This window comes from Vombatus ursinus, unplaced genomic scaffold (assembly GCF_900497805.2).
Source record: "Vombatus ursinus unplaced genomic scaffold, bare-nosed wombat genome assembly UNPS02014832.1, whole genome shotgun sequence".
In the NCBI taxonomy this organism is placed as follows: Eukaryota; Metazoa; Chordata; class Mammalia; order Diprotodontia; family Vombatidae; genus Vombatus; species Vombatus ursinus.
The window spans coordinates 16477635-16489934 of record NW_020954610.1 but is presented as its reverse complement, the minus strand read 5'-3'; positions in this window follow the sequence as shown (position 1 = coordinate 16489934).

Genomic DNA, 12300 nt, shown 5'->3' with positions numbered 1-12300 from the left:
CAAATATACAGAAGTGAGAGTAAATGCAGGTGTGTATGTATATGTGTGTGTGTGTGTATATATATGAGTGTGTGTTAGTGGGTTGAAGAAGGCAGTAAGGAAACTGGACTGAACTAAATCTGAAAGTCCTTCTTGAAAAGTTGCATGGGAAGACAGGGCCAGATTATGGAAGGCCTTGAGAGATGGCAGAAGTAGTCAGGTATGGTTCAGTAGTCGATAGTAAATATGATGAAAACAATGTTTTAGGGGGAAATGGGAAGAGTTAGACAAGTTCAGTGCCTCCTGTAGTCATCCAGGTATGAGGTAATGAGGATGTGCACTGGGATGGTAACAGTGGGCATAGAAAAGGGCCAGATTCAAGAGACATTTCAAAGGAAAAATTGACCGGACTTAGGGTCTGATTGAATCTAAGGAGTGAGGAACAGGAAGAAGTTGAACTCATATTTGTACAAGGTTTGGAGCCTGGCAGCTAGGGGAATAGTGAGGCCTTAGTTGATGTGGAGGATCCAAAAGGGAATTCCTGTTGTGTTGTTGTTTAGTCATTTCAGTCCTGTCTGACTGTTCATTACCCCATTTGGGGTTTTCATGGCAAAGATACTAGAGTGGTTTGCCGTTTCCTTCTCCAGCTCATTTGACAGATGAGGAAACTGAGGCAAGCAGGATGAAGTGACTTGCCCAGGGTCACACAGCTAGTATCTGAGGCCAGATTTGAATTTAGGAAGATGAGTCTTCCTGAATCCAGGCCTGGCACTGTTTCTACTGTATCACCTAGCTTCCCTATCATAGGACTATTACTGCCACATTTCATTTCATAGTATCTGGTTTGAGGCTTCTTTGCCTTTTCTGATGATTCACCTAAGGCTATGCTTGATTCTTAGAATTTTGAAACTGCAAGTGTCATCTTTCCTCATTCTGGGGCATTTAAGTGAATTGGTGGTACTTGCTGGAAAATATATTTATGTATACACACATATGCACAGCTGTATTAATATTATAAGATTTTTTTTCCTTTTATTAAGATTTTTGTGTATTAGAAGTTTATTATCCTTTGTAAAGTCAACAGTGTCCAGGGTTGCTGAGAAGAGGAGGAGGAGGATAAATATTGAGAAAAAGCTTTGGATATAGTGATAGTGTGGTCACTGGAAGCTTTAAAAGGGAGCATCTCAATAGAAATTAGAAAGAAGCAGCCAGATAGTAAAGCACCAAGAAAAGATTAGGTGGCAAGGCAATAGAAAGAGCAAAGTAGATCAGGCTTGAGAAGTTTGGTAGTGAAGGGAAATAGAGACAGACCTCATGTCAATATGTAACTATGACTAGCAGGAGAAGCAGTATCAAATGAAGACAGCTAGATAGCCAAGGCATAGACAGCTGGACTCAAGCCAGAAAGACTTGAATTCAAATGCTGCCTCACACACTTATTGTATGTGCTTGAGTAAATCACATCTCTGCCTCAATTTCCTCATCTGTAAAATGAAGATGACAATAGCACCTATCTCTCAGGATTGTTGTGAGGATCAAATGAAATAACACATGTGAAGTACTATATAAACCCTAGCTATTATTATTTTTTGGTCTTTTAAGGTGAAGGAGACCTGAGAACGTTTGAGGGCACAAGGAAAGGAATGGGTTAGGAAGTAGAGATGATGCAAAGAAAGTATTAAGAAATTTGAATGCAGATCGAAGCATACTATTTCCTTTGTTTTTTCTCTTCTGTTGAGTTTTGTTTCCTCTTTCTGGTGGTTCCTCCTATTGGTTCTAATTTTTTACTTACAACATCACTAATCTGAAAATATGTTTAATAAGAATGTGTATATATATAGCCTATATCAGATTGCGTGCCATCTTGGGGAGGGTGATGGGGAGGAAGGGGGAGAAAAATTTTAAACTCAAAAGCATATGGAAGTGATTGTTGATAAATCAAAATAAATTAATAAAAAAATTTTTAAAATAAATTAAAAAAAAAAAAGGAAGTAGAGATGTTGGAAAGCACTACCAAGAGAAGGGATAATTTGGTCTAGATGGTGGTCACCTTCAGTTCTACATATGAGATAAGTGTAAAGAGTTTAGTCCTCTAGAAAAACCCCAAAGTGAAATCCAAACCAGATTAAAATGTAACTGGAAAATGCTTAACAAAATAAATAAAAAATACAAGACAACATAGAAAATGTTCATCTGTGGTTTTCTAAGTCAGTATATGGCCTGCAGGGATCCATTTCTATTTGAGTTCCACACCACTGTGTGGATGGAAGGAGATAACCAAAGCAGGGACAAAGACTTTAGCTTTAGAGACTGATCATCTTTCACCCTCTCCATAATCACCACTAGATGGCGCAGTGAATAAAGCACAGAATCTAGAGTCGGGAAGTTCTGAATTCAAAACCAATTTCAGAAACTTGCTAAGTGTGTGACCCTGGCCAAGTCATTTCTGCTTCAGTTTACTCGTCGGTAAAATGGAGATAATAATAGCAACTATCTCCCAGAGTTGTGTAGTGAGGATCTAATGAGTTCATGTTTGTAAAGCCCTATATAAATTTTTTATTATATGATATCCAGGAGCACACAATGTTTTTTAAATCTTATTTGCTTTGGTTTCTTATTCCTCTTTCCCCTAGTTTCTCGACCATTCTTTTTTTCTCATTTTCTCAGAAGCTGTGGCTGGTCCTAGTAATGGCCATAAAAATACCAGGGCATTTTTAGCACAAGTAGTTTACCAACAGTTAGCTTGGCATGGTGACTGGAGAGGCAGCCTTAGAGAAAGGATGACTCATAATAACAAAGTTCATTTGGAAGAGCAAAAGGTCAGAAACTTCAAATAAACTAGGAAAATAGATGTAAAGGAAGTAGATTCAGCAGTATCAGACCTTAAATTATATTATAAGGCAGTGTACTGTTGAAGTATAAAAAGTATAATTTCAATTTTTTTAAATTAAAAATTTCTTGTGTAAATAAAACCTATGTAGCCAAGAATAGAAGGAATGCAGAAAATGAGGGGAAAAAACTTTCATAGACAAATCTCTCAGATAGGATGTGATTGGGTTGGAATGTTGCTGTGGTATAGGAAATGATGAGCTAGTTGATTTAGAAAACCATGGAACACCTTGGACCTATGAAAGAAGATACTGTCTACTTTCAGAGAAACAGATGACAGGTGGAAATAAGCATAGTACAGTCTTATATGTGTGTGTGTGTGTGTGTGTGTGTGTATGAATGTATTTGTGTATATGTGTGTCTTTATAGATATCTATGTATATGTGTATATATCTATGCTTAATTGAGCCTTCTTTAAGGTAGGGAGGAGGGAGGGGAAAAAATGAAACAAAAAGTGCATAGCAGAGAACAAAAGAAAACCAAAAAGGAAGCAAAGAAAAGCTGGACATCTTTGAAAACAATGTGTAGTATTTATTATAAGTGTTTTCTTAAATAGAAATTTATTGTTTTATATTGAATCCCTTCTTATGATCTGCTGTGTACATGGCAATATTTTTTTTTCTTTTCTCATTTTGTATTTAAGTTTAAAAGTTTAAAATTCACCCCCCAAAAGAGAGAAAGGATGATCTGGTTTCAAGTCCTGCCTCTGACATATACTGGCTGTGTGACCCTGGGCAAGTTACTTAACCTCTCAGTGCTCTAGGCCACTCTCTAGGATTATGCATTTCAGAGAAGGCACTAGCCAGTAGATGTAGAGGGAATTCCCTATACCAGTGAAATCACAGGTGCAGTCTTTATCCCAATATAGTTTGCCATTCACTTTCATGCTTATTGGCACAGAATGTCAGTGTTGAAAGAGACTTCAGAGGTCATCCAGCCCAACAGTCCCCTCCCTGTACAGCACAATCAATAAGTGGTCATTTAGCCTTTGCTCAAAGACCCCACAACCTCCAGAGGCATCCCATTGGACTCTGGGATATCTTTAATTCAGTGGTTCTTAAAGTATGGTCCAATGACCCCTGAGGGGTCCTCAAGATATTTCCAGAAGAAACACAAAGTCAAAACTATTTTCATAATAATACTAAGATGTTTTAATTTCTAATACAATAAATATCGATAGATATAACCCACATAAACAAAAGCTCTTTTGGAAGTCCTATACAATTTTCAAAAATATAAAGGGGTCCTGAGGCCAAAAAGTTTGAGGACCACAGCTGGAATTGTTAAGAAGTTTTCCTTATGTTGAGCCTTATGTCGATTCTTTGCCACTTCCCCTGTTAGTTATGCCTTCTAGAGCCAAACACATTAAGTCTAATCTTTCTTCCATTTGTTGTTGTTGTTTAGTTGTGTCTGACCCTTCATGACCCAGTATGGGATTTTCTTGGCAAAGATACTGGAGTGGTTCATGCCATTTCCTTCTCCAGATCATTTTATAGATGAGGAAACTGAGGCAAACAGGGTTAAGTGACTTGCCCAAGGGTCACACAGCCAGTAAGTGTCTGAGGCTGGATTTGAACTTAAATCTTCTTGACTCCAGGCCTAGTCCTTATCCACTGCTGCCACCTAACTGTAGGGTACTTAATAAGGTATTAATTCCAGGACTGGGATGAGTGGTAGGACAGAAAATGTTTCTGGGGCTTAATAAAGAAAGTCTGGGAGAGTCAGGAGTGTAGCCCAGGGATGTCTCCTTTAAATTTTCTCCTTTTTAGGTTTATTTTGGCTGATGTCTATAAGTTTCCATCTATGGAAACTATCTACTGCCTATTAGATAGAGGATACTGACTAGGTGTTGTGACCATAAGCAAGTTACTTAACTTCTAGTATCTATAAAATGGGGATGATAGTAACTGTGGTACCAACTTCAAAGGGCAACTGAGATAATGCATGTAAATACTTTGCAGACTTTAAAACATTATCTAAAATGCCAGTTATTATAGACCTTATGGATTGGGACCAGACATTATCACAGGTCACTTTACCCTTCTTACTGCAACTGAGAGAAAGCCTTGGTTCTCTACTCTTGATAATTGCCTTAGCAAATTGCGTATTTGCTGGGCCGAGCTCTTTAGCTATAATTGTCAGAAGACTGGAATTCTTTGAGGCTAAGAAGGGAAGACAGATGCAGGTGTTTCCACTTGCATAAGAAGATTCCTTCCCCAGGATCTTCAACTGATCCTTATATGGCAAGGTTTCCAGTCCTCTTACAATCCTGGTCAGCTTTCTCTGGAAATGTTCCAGTTTATTAATGTCCTTACCTAGGCAGAATGAAGTACAGTAATACTACTTGGTGGGAGGCGGGGTCACAAAGGAGATTCTCTGTTGGTTATGTATTGCACTAGATGGCCTCGAGGGTAGGAGTTCTTAATATAAGGATATGTAAACTTGTTTGCTTTTTTAAAAAATACATTGTTTTGTTGTTCAGTCATTTCAGTCACATCTGACTCTTTATGATCTCATTTGGGGTTTTCTTGGCCGAGATATTGGAGTGGTTTGCCGTTTCCTTCTCTAGCTCATCTTACAGATGAGGAAACTGAGGCAAACAGGATTAAGTGACTTGCCCAGGGTCATATAGCTAGTAAATGTTTGAGGCCATATTTGAACCCAGGAAGATGTCTTCCTCACTCCAGGTTCAGCACTCTATCCACTGTGCCACCCAGCTAACCATTTTAACTGTATTTCTATATAATTGGTTTCTTTTGTAATTCTTTGCATTTTATCTTATGCATTTAAAGACTTTTTTTTCTGAGAAGGGGTCCAAAGCCTTCACCAGATTGCCGGGGTGAGGGGGAGAAGAAAAGAAGGAGAAGAGGGGGCGGAGCATGACACAAAAAAGATTAAGAAACCTTGATAGGGTTCTCTTCCATCTCTGAGATTCTGATCTTGAAAGATGGGGATCTAGCACTATGTTGTATCTACTATGTATATTTTATTTACATGTTGTTTTCCATGCAACTCCGCCTCACTTAAATCCAATTCATGTGCAAGTCAAGACACCACCCTGTGATGTCACTGGTCCTCTTGGAAAATGAAGGACAAACAACAACATTCCTGTTAAAATGTGAACTTGGGAGCAGGGACTGCTTTTTGCCTTTCTTTGTATCCCCAGGACTTAGCACAGTGCCTGGAATGTTGTTATTTGGTGAGGGTCAGGTGGACACCAAAGGTTGGACAAGCAGCCCTGAAAAAGCTAGGAAAGCCCTCACACTAGAGGTGCTTGTCCTCCCTTAACACCCATACACCCCGCTTAGAATGTAATAAGCACTTTAAAATGTTGTTGACTGATTGGAACAAAGACCCACAGGGCTATCTATCCCATTCTTTCCATTTACTCAGCTATAACCCTAATTCAGGTCATTACCTCTTAGCAGAACTATTAACAGCTTCCTAATTGATCTCCCTGCTTCTGCTCCTTTTCACCTTTCAGACAGTGGCCAAGCTGATATTCCTAAAATCTGGATCTTCTCCTAATCCATAGCTGGATCCCACCTACCTTTCAGACTTTTTCATATTTCACACTGACTCTGCCTCTCAGTCAAACTGGACTGCTAGCAGTTCCCTATATAAAACATTAATCTCCTGCCTACGATCCTTTGCATAGGTGGCCCTTTGTTTCTTAGATTTCCTCATTTCTCTCAGGAATCAACTTGGGCACACCTTCCTATACTCATATAGGGACTCATCCTTTCCTTATTCCCTCTCCCCACAAAGTGGCAGTGATAGCTCCCTCCTGAAATTACTTTGTATTTACTTAAGGGACTTCAATGGCCATCTAGTCCAACCCCCTTATTTTACCGTTACAAGTAACTGGACCAAGGCCACACAGATTGTAAAAGTCAGAAGTGGGATTTGAACCCAAGTCCTCATTCCAGTCAGTGTCCTTTCACACGTATTCTTTCCCCTCATTCCTCCTCCCCCCTCCCCAACCAAGTCAAATAGAAGTTCTTTGAGGGCAGGGACGATTGGTTTTTTATCTTGAATCCCCAGTGCCCATCACAATTACATTGTTGTTGTCCAGTTATGTCCAACTCTGTGACCCTGGGGATCATAGCACACCAGTACTGTTCATGGGGTTTTCTTGGCAAGGATACTGGAGTGGTTTGTCATTTCCTCCTCCAGATTAAGACAAACAGGTTAAATGACTTGCCCAGGGTCACACAATTAGTATCTGAGGCTGAATTTGAACTCAGGTCTTCCTGACTAGTGCTGTATCCACTGAGCCATCTAACTGCCTCCCACGATTAAATAATAGGTGCTTAATAAGCATTTGTCAGAGAGACTTTCCCCTCACCTCTCAACCATCACACTTTCACGAAGGGGCATTTAAGGGTGCCAGTAACCCAGCTGAGATTAGGCCTAATGTGTGTGGTATTGGGGTAGTTGTAAGTCACCCTGGACACTGTAAATTTGGGAATGTGAAAGGAAGGACAGTAGCTGTAGTGTGTGTATTTGAGACAAGAGGCTGGGATCTTTGGTGCTATGGTGGACCTTCTTCCTTGTATTTGAGAGCAAGGAATTGAGAGTAGGGTTTGTGGCCTAGTTATTAGTATCCCATAATTCTGCTTTTATACCAGTAATGATGAGACCCCAAAGATCCCATGCTGTGCAGAAGTACAGGGTGTCTTAATCACAGGCAGTTGAACCTGGGAATACACACATCAGGCAACCCAATACAAGATTTCAATCTATTCCTATGGGGATTTTCCCACTTTTTCTGATGAGAATGGTTAACTGTGCAAGTTGTGATGGAGCTAAAATTTGCAGATTCTTGCCAATTTACTAATGCAAAGTACAGCAGATAATCCTATGATCCTTTCTGTAAGGGCTTATACACACAAAAAAGCAACTTTAAGTCTCTCCTATCTTTCTCTTCTCCCTTCTTACTTCATACTTCATACTTCAACCCAGATCTCTTCAGTTGGCCTTTGTGCTATTCCAGCATCTTTTCCAGCAGCTATGTGGTACAAGTGGATAGACCCCTGAGTCAGGAGTCAGGAAGACCTGAGTTCAAATCCAGTCTCAGATACTTACTAGCTGTGTGACTCCGGGTAAGTTACTTAAACCTCTGTTTGCCTCAGTTTCCTCATCTGTAAAATGGAGATAACAATAGCACCTAACTCAGAGGGTTGTTGTGAGAATCAAATGAGATAATTGTAAAGCACTTAGCACAGGGCCTGGCACATAGTAAATGCCATATAAATGTTAGCTGTTATTGTTATTTTGGAAGTTGATAGAATCATACCAGAGCTAGAAGGGACCTCAGGAAGCATCTACCCCTACTTCTTACTTGACAAAGGAAAACACTGAGACTCAGGCGCCTGAAGTGAAGGTGTAGAGTCATTCAGTTTCAGAAGAGATACTTGAACTCAAGTCCTCAGAGTGCAGAGGCACTAATAATTTCACGGTGTCTCACTGCCTCTTGGCTACTACAAAATGAAACTACTATGGCTAAAACCACTTCAGAAGTATAACTCCCTATGTCTTACTTACTTGAGACTCGTTCAGGCTCTCATACATTTTGCCTGGACTACTGCAGTAGCCTCTTAATTAGTCTCCCATATGAATCTCGACATTCAGTCTCCATACAATCGGCCAAAGTGACATTCCCAAATGACAGGCCTGATGTCAGCTCCCTGCTCACTGAGTGGCTAATTGAAATGGTTCTGTCCTGTTTCTTGGCTTGTAAGATCATCTACAACCTGATATAATCTATCCTTCCGGAATTATTGCATGCATGTTATACTCTCTTGTGCATACTTTAGGGGCAGCTAGGTGGCACAGTGGATAGAGTGCTAAGCCTGAAGTCAAGAAGACTCATCTTTGAACAACAATGCACACTTTAGCCAGATGGGCGTGCTAGATATTTCCCCTGCCTGAGATTCTATCTCCCACCTCCACTCCTTTGTACATGCTGTCTTTTCTGCCTAGAATCCTCATGGTCTTCATCTGTGCCTCTCAGCTGTAGCTTCCTTCAAAGCTCAGCTCAAGCACCTACTCCCACAAAACACCTATCTCAAGCCCCACCCAATTCTATTAATTTGAGCCAAAGAAAACCTTGTATTTTCCTGGAAGTCCCAAAAACATGATCACTAACTTAAGAACTTAAAATTGTTACTTTCCTTCTATCCCTGTGATCAAGCTGTGTTGATTTTTGTCTATTCCTTTGAACTATGCTGATCATCGAGAAGCATTCCCTATAAATAGGAATTATAATGGATCAGAGCCATAGCCAACTAATTCAGTTGCCAATAGAAGTCCTGATTACCAGGTGAACTGCAGCAGAGCTGAGGGATATATCCCATAGTGGTATTTGGTTCTTACAGAACCCAGACTGCTTTAAAAGCAGTGTTAAAGCTTGGCCAGGAAGGTGGGAATCAAGCATAAGAAATCCAAGCAAAGGGTTAAATAAAAAATGGTGTAGGAATGTTTTCCCAAGGCAGGCAGGCTAGGGAAGGGGACAGAAATTGGAAACCTAAGTCAGCACTGACAGCAGGCCAGATAAACAGGTGATCAAGACCAGGTAATCTCAAAAGGTAAGCAAGTGGTTGGGCCAAGGACAGAAGCAACAGTTGGAATTACTCCCAAGGGAAGATTGTACAGTCTGGCCCAAAGCTTTGCAAATTGTCCATCCTAGTACTAAGAGGGTCTGGATCCAATATGGAAGAGGTTTTCCATCTATTAGGCCAGGAGTACTAGACTCTACACAAAACCTCCTAGGTCTTCCAGGATCACCAATTCATCCCAAAGTTCTCGAAACAGTATACATGTGCACCTTAACACCAAGGGGTCTGTCATGGGAAGCCATGGCTACTCTCTTAAAAATTAGGTGTACAGTCTAGCTTCTGTTAGTTTCAGCTAGGTGGTACAATGGATAGAGTGCTAGGCCTGGAGTCAGGAAGACCTGTGTGACCCTGGGCAAATCACTTAACCTGTTTGCTTCAGTTTCCTTATTTATAAAATGGAGATAATAATAGCATCTGACTCACAGGGGTTATTGTGAAGATCAAATGAAATAGTAATTTTAAAACATTTAGCACAGTGCCTGGCACATAGTAAATGTTGATATGTTAGCTATTATTACTGCCATTTATGGCTTTGCCATTCACAAATTTATCCAAATCTTTTTATATTTTCTGCCAGTACCACCCCATAGGTTAGTAATTCCATAAATTTTTCTGCTGTGTCTGCTGATCCTTAGCTTACCTTTATCAAATTCAAATTAGATGGGAGCCAGTGTTTTGGAATTTGATGTTTAAGTCTATATTTTTCTTTTTCCTTTTTAAAATTTCAATTATTTCCTGATAACTTTACTTTTCCAAGCTGAAGAGTCTCTAAACACATTTCTAACTCTGCAGCTGATGTGTAAAGACATAATTGGGTTATTCAGTCTTTCATTAATTTTAGTCAATGCTAAACGTTTTGTGTGGGTTTACTGACTAGCTGAGCCTTGCATTTATTTTGTGAACTTATTAACCTGTAACTATTACCCCTCAAAATCTGCACACATATACCTTCTACCCCCTCCCCCTTTTCACAACCAATCCTTTTCACATAAAAAAGAATACATCTGATGTGCAAGAGACTTTATAAGTCCCACTGGCTGTCCATTCCAAAGTCTGTCTTTTTTTAAATTGCAGAAAACCTAAACTTAGTCCTTAAGCTAGATTAGTTGAATGAAAATTATGAGGAAGATTTACATTTATCCATTATTTAAGTTTAAGGATAATTCTAACACTTTGCTATTAAAACCAATCCCCTACTCCCAAAATTCAGATGCCATTGTCACTAAGGAAAAACTAAGGTTAATTTTGTAATAAGTCACATTTACACAGTGTTTTGTGGTTTATGTAGTTATTGCCTCATTACCTTCAGTGCAAGCATTACTAATCCTCATTTTACAGGTAAGGACCCTAGACCTCCAAAAGGTTAGGTTGTTTGACCATAATTACAAAGCTAGTGTTAGAAGTTGAATCCATGTCACTTAACTCCAAGAATTGTTTTAACTGCACCACAGACTATAGAATCTTTGATAAATGTCAAATAAAAGTCAATCCTCTCTAACTTCCTCTGAACTTTAAATGTGAGGCCATCAATCACTTTTATAAGACTTGCAGTATTCCCTCTTGATGGTATCCTCCAAGAAAAATATCTCTAAGACTTTGACCTTGGATTTTTACAGAGGCAAAGTGAATTATTTTCTAAATGCACATCTAATATTTTTAACATAGCTAAGATTTATCTCTAATTTTAACAAGGATTCATTGTCCTTTACCATAACGTGTAGTTGAAAGTATAAATGACAGCAACGAAAAGTCAGGCAGGAATGGAGTCACCTTGTTAAATTATTATCTTTCCCCCTCTTTGTGGTTAAATTCCATAAAAATGTAGTTTACAATAGGTGCCTCCATTTTCTCTCTTCTCACTCACTTCTTAACCCCTTTACAATCTGGTTTCTGAAACTGCTCTCTCCAAAGTTACCAATGATTTCTTTGCTACCAAATCCAATCGTCTTTTCTCACTCCTTATTCGCCCTGACCTCTCCGCAGCCTTTGACACTACTGATCACCCTCTTCTCCCTAGGTTTTCACTATGCCACTTGCTCCTGGCTCTCCTCCTACCTGACCAACTCCTCAGTCTCCTTAGGTGAATCTTCATTCAGATCACACCCTCTGAACAGAGGTGTCTCACAGGGATATTATGTCCTGGGCCCTCTTCTCTTCTACACTGCTTTACTTGGCGATCTCATCAGCTCCCATGAATTTAATTGCCATTTCTATGCTGAGGATTTTCAGATCTACCTATCCAGCCCTAACCTCTAAGCTGACCTCCAATCTTGGATCTCCAACTGCCTTTCAGACATCTCAAACTGAATGTCTAGTAGAAATCTTAAATTCAACATGTCCAAAAACATACTCATCTTTTCCCCAAACCCTTCCCAATTTCCTCCTAATTTCAATATTACTATTGAGGGCACCACCAATTTCCTCAGGCTCTGGATATCATCCTTGATTCCTCACTATCTCTCATCCCTCATATCCAATCTATTTCAAAGGCCTGGCAATTTCACATCTGCAACATCTCCCATACACATCCCCTTCTCTCCATTGTCACTACTCTAGCGCAGGCCCTCATCATGTCAAGCCTGGACTACTCCAATAGCCTATTGGTGGGTCTGCTTGCCTCAAGTTTCTCCCCATTCCAATCCATTCTTCATTCAGCCACTAAAGTGATTTTCCTAAAGCACAAGTTTAATCATGTCACCCCCTACTCAACAAATTTCAGTGGTTTCCTATTGCTTTCAGGATCAAATATAAAATTGTTTGACATTCAAAGCTCTTTATTACCTAACCCCCCCTCATCTTTCCAGTCTTCTTA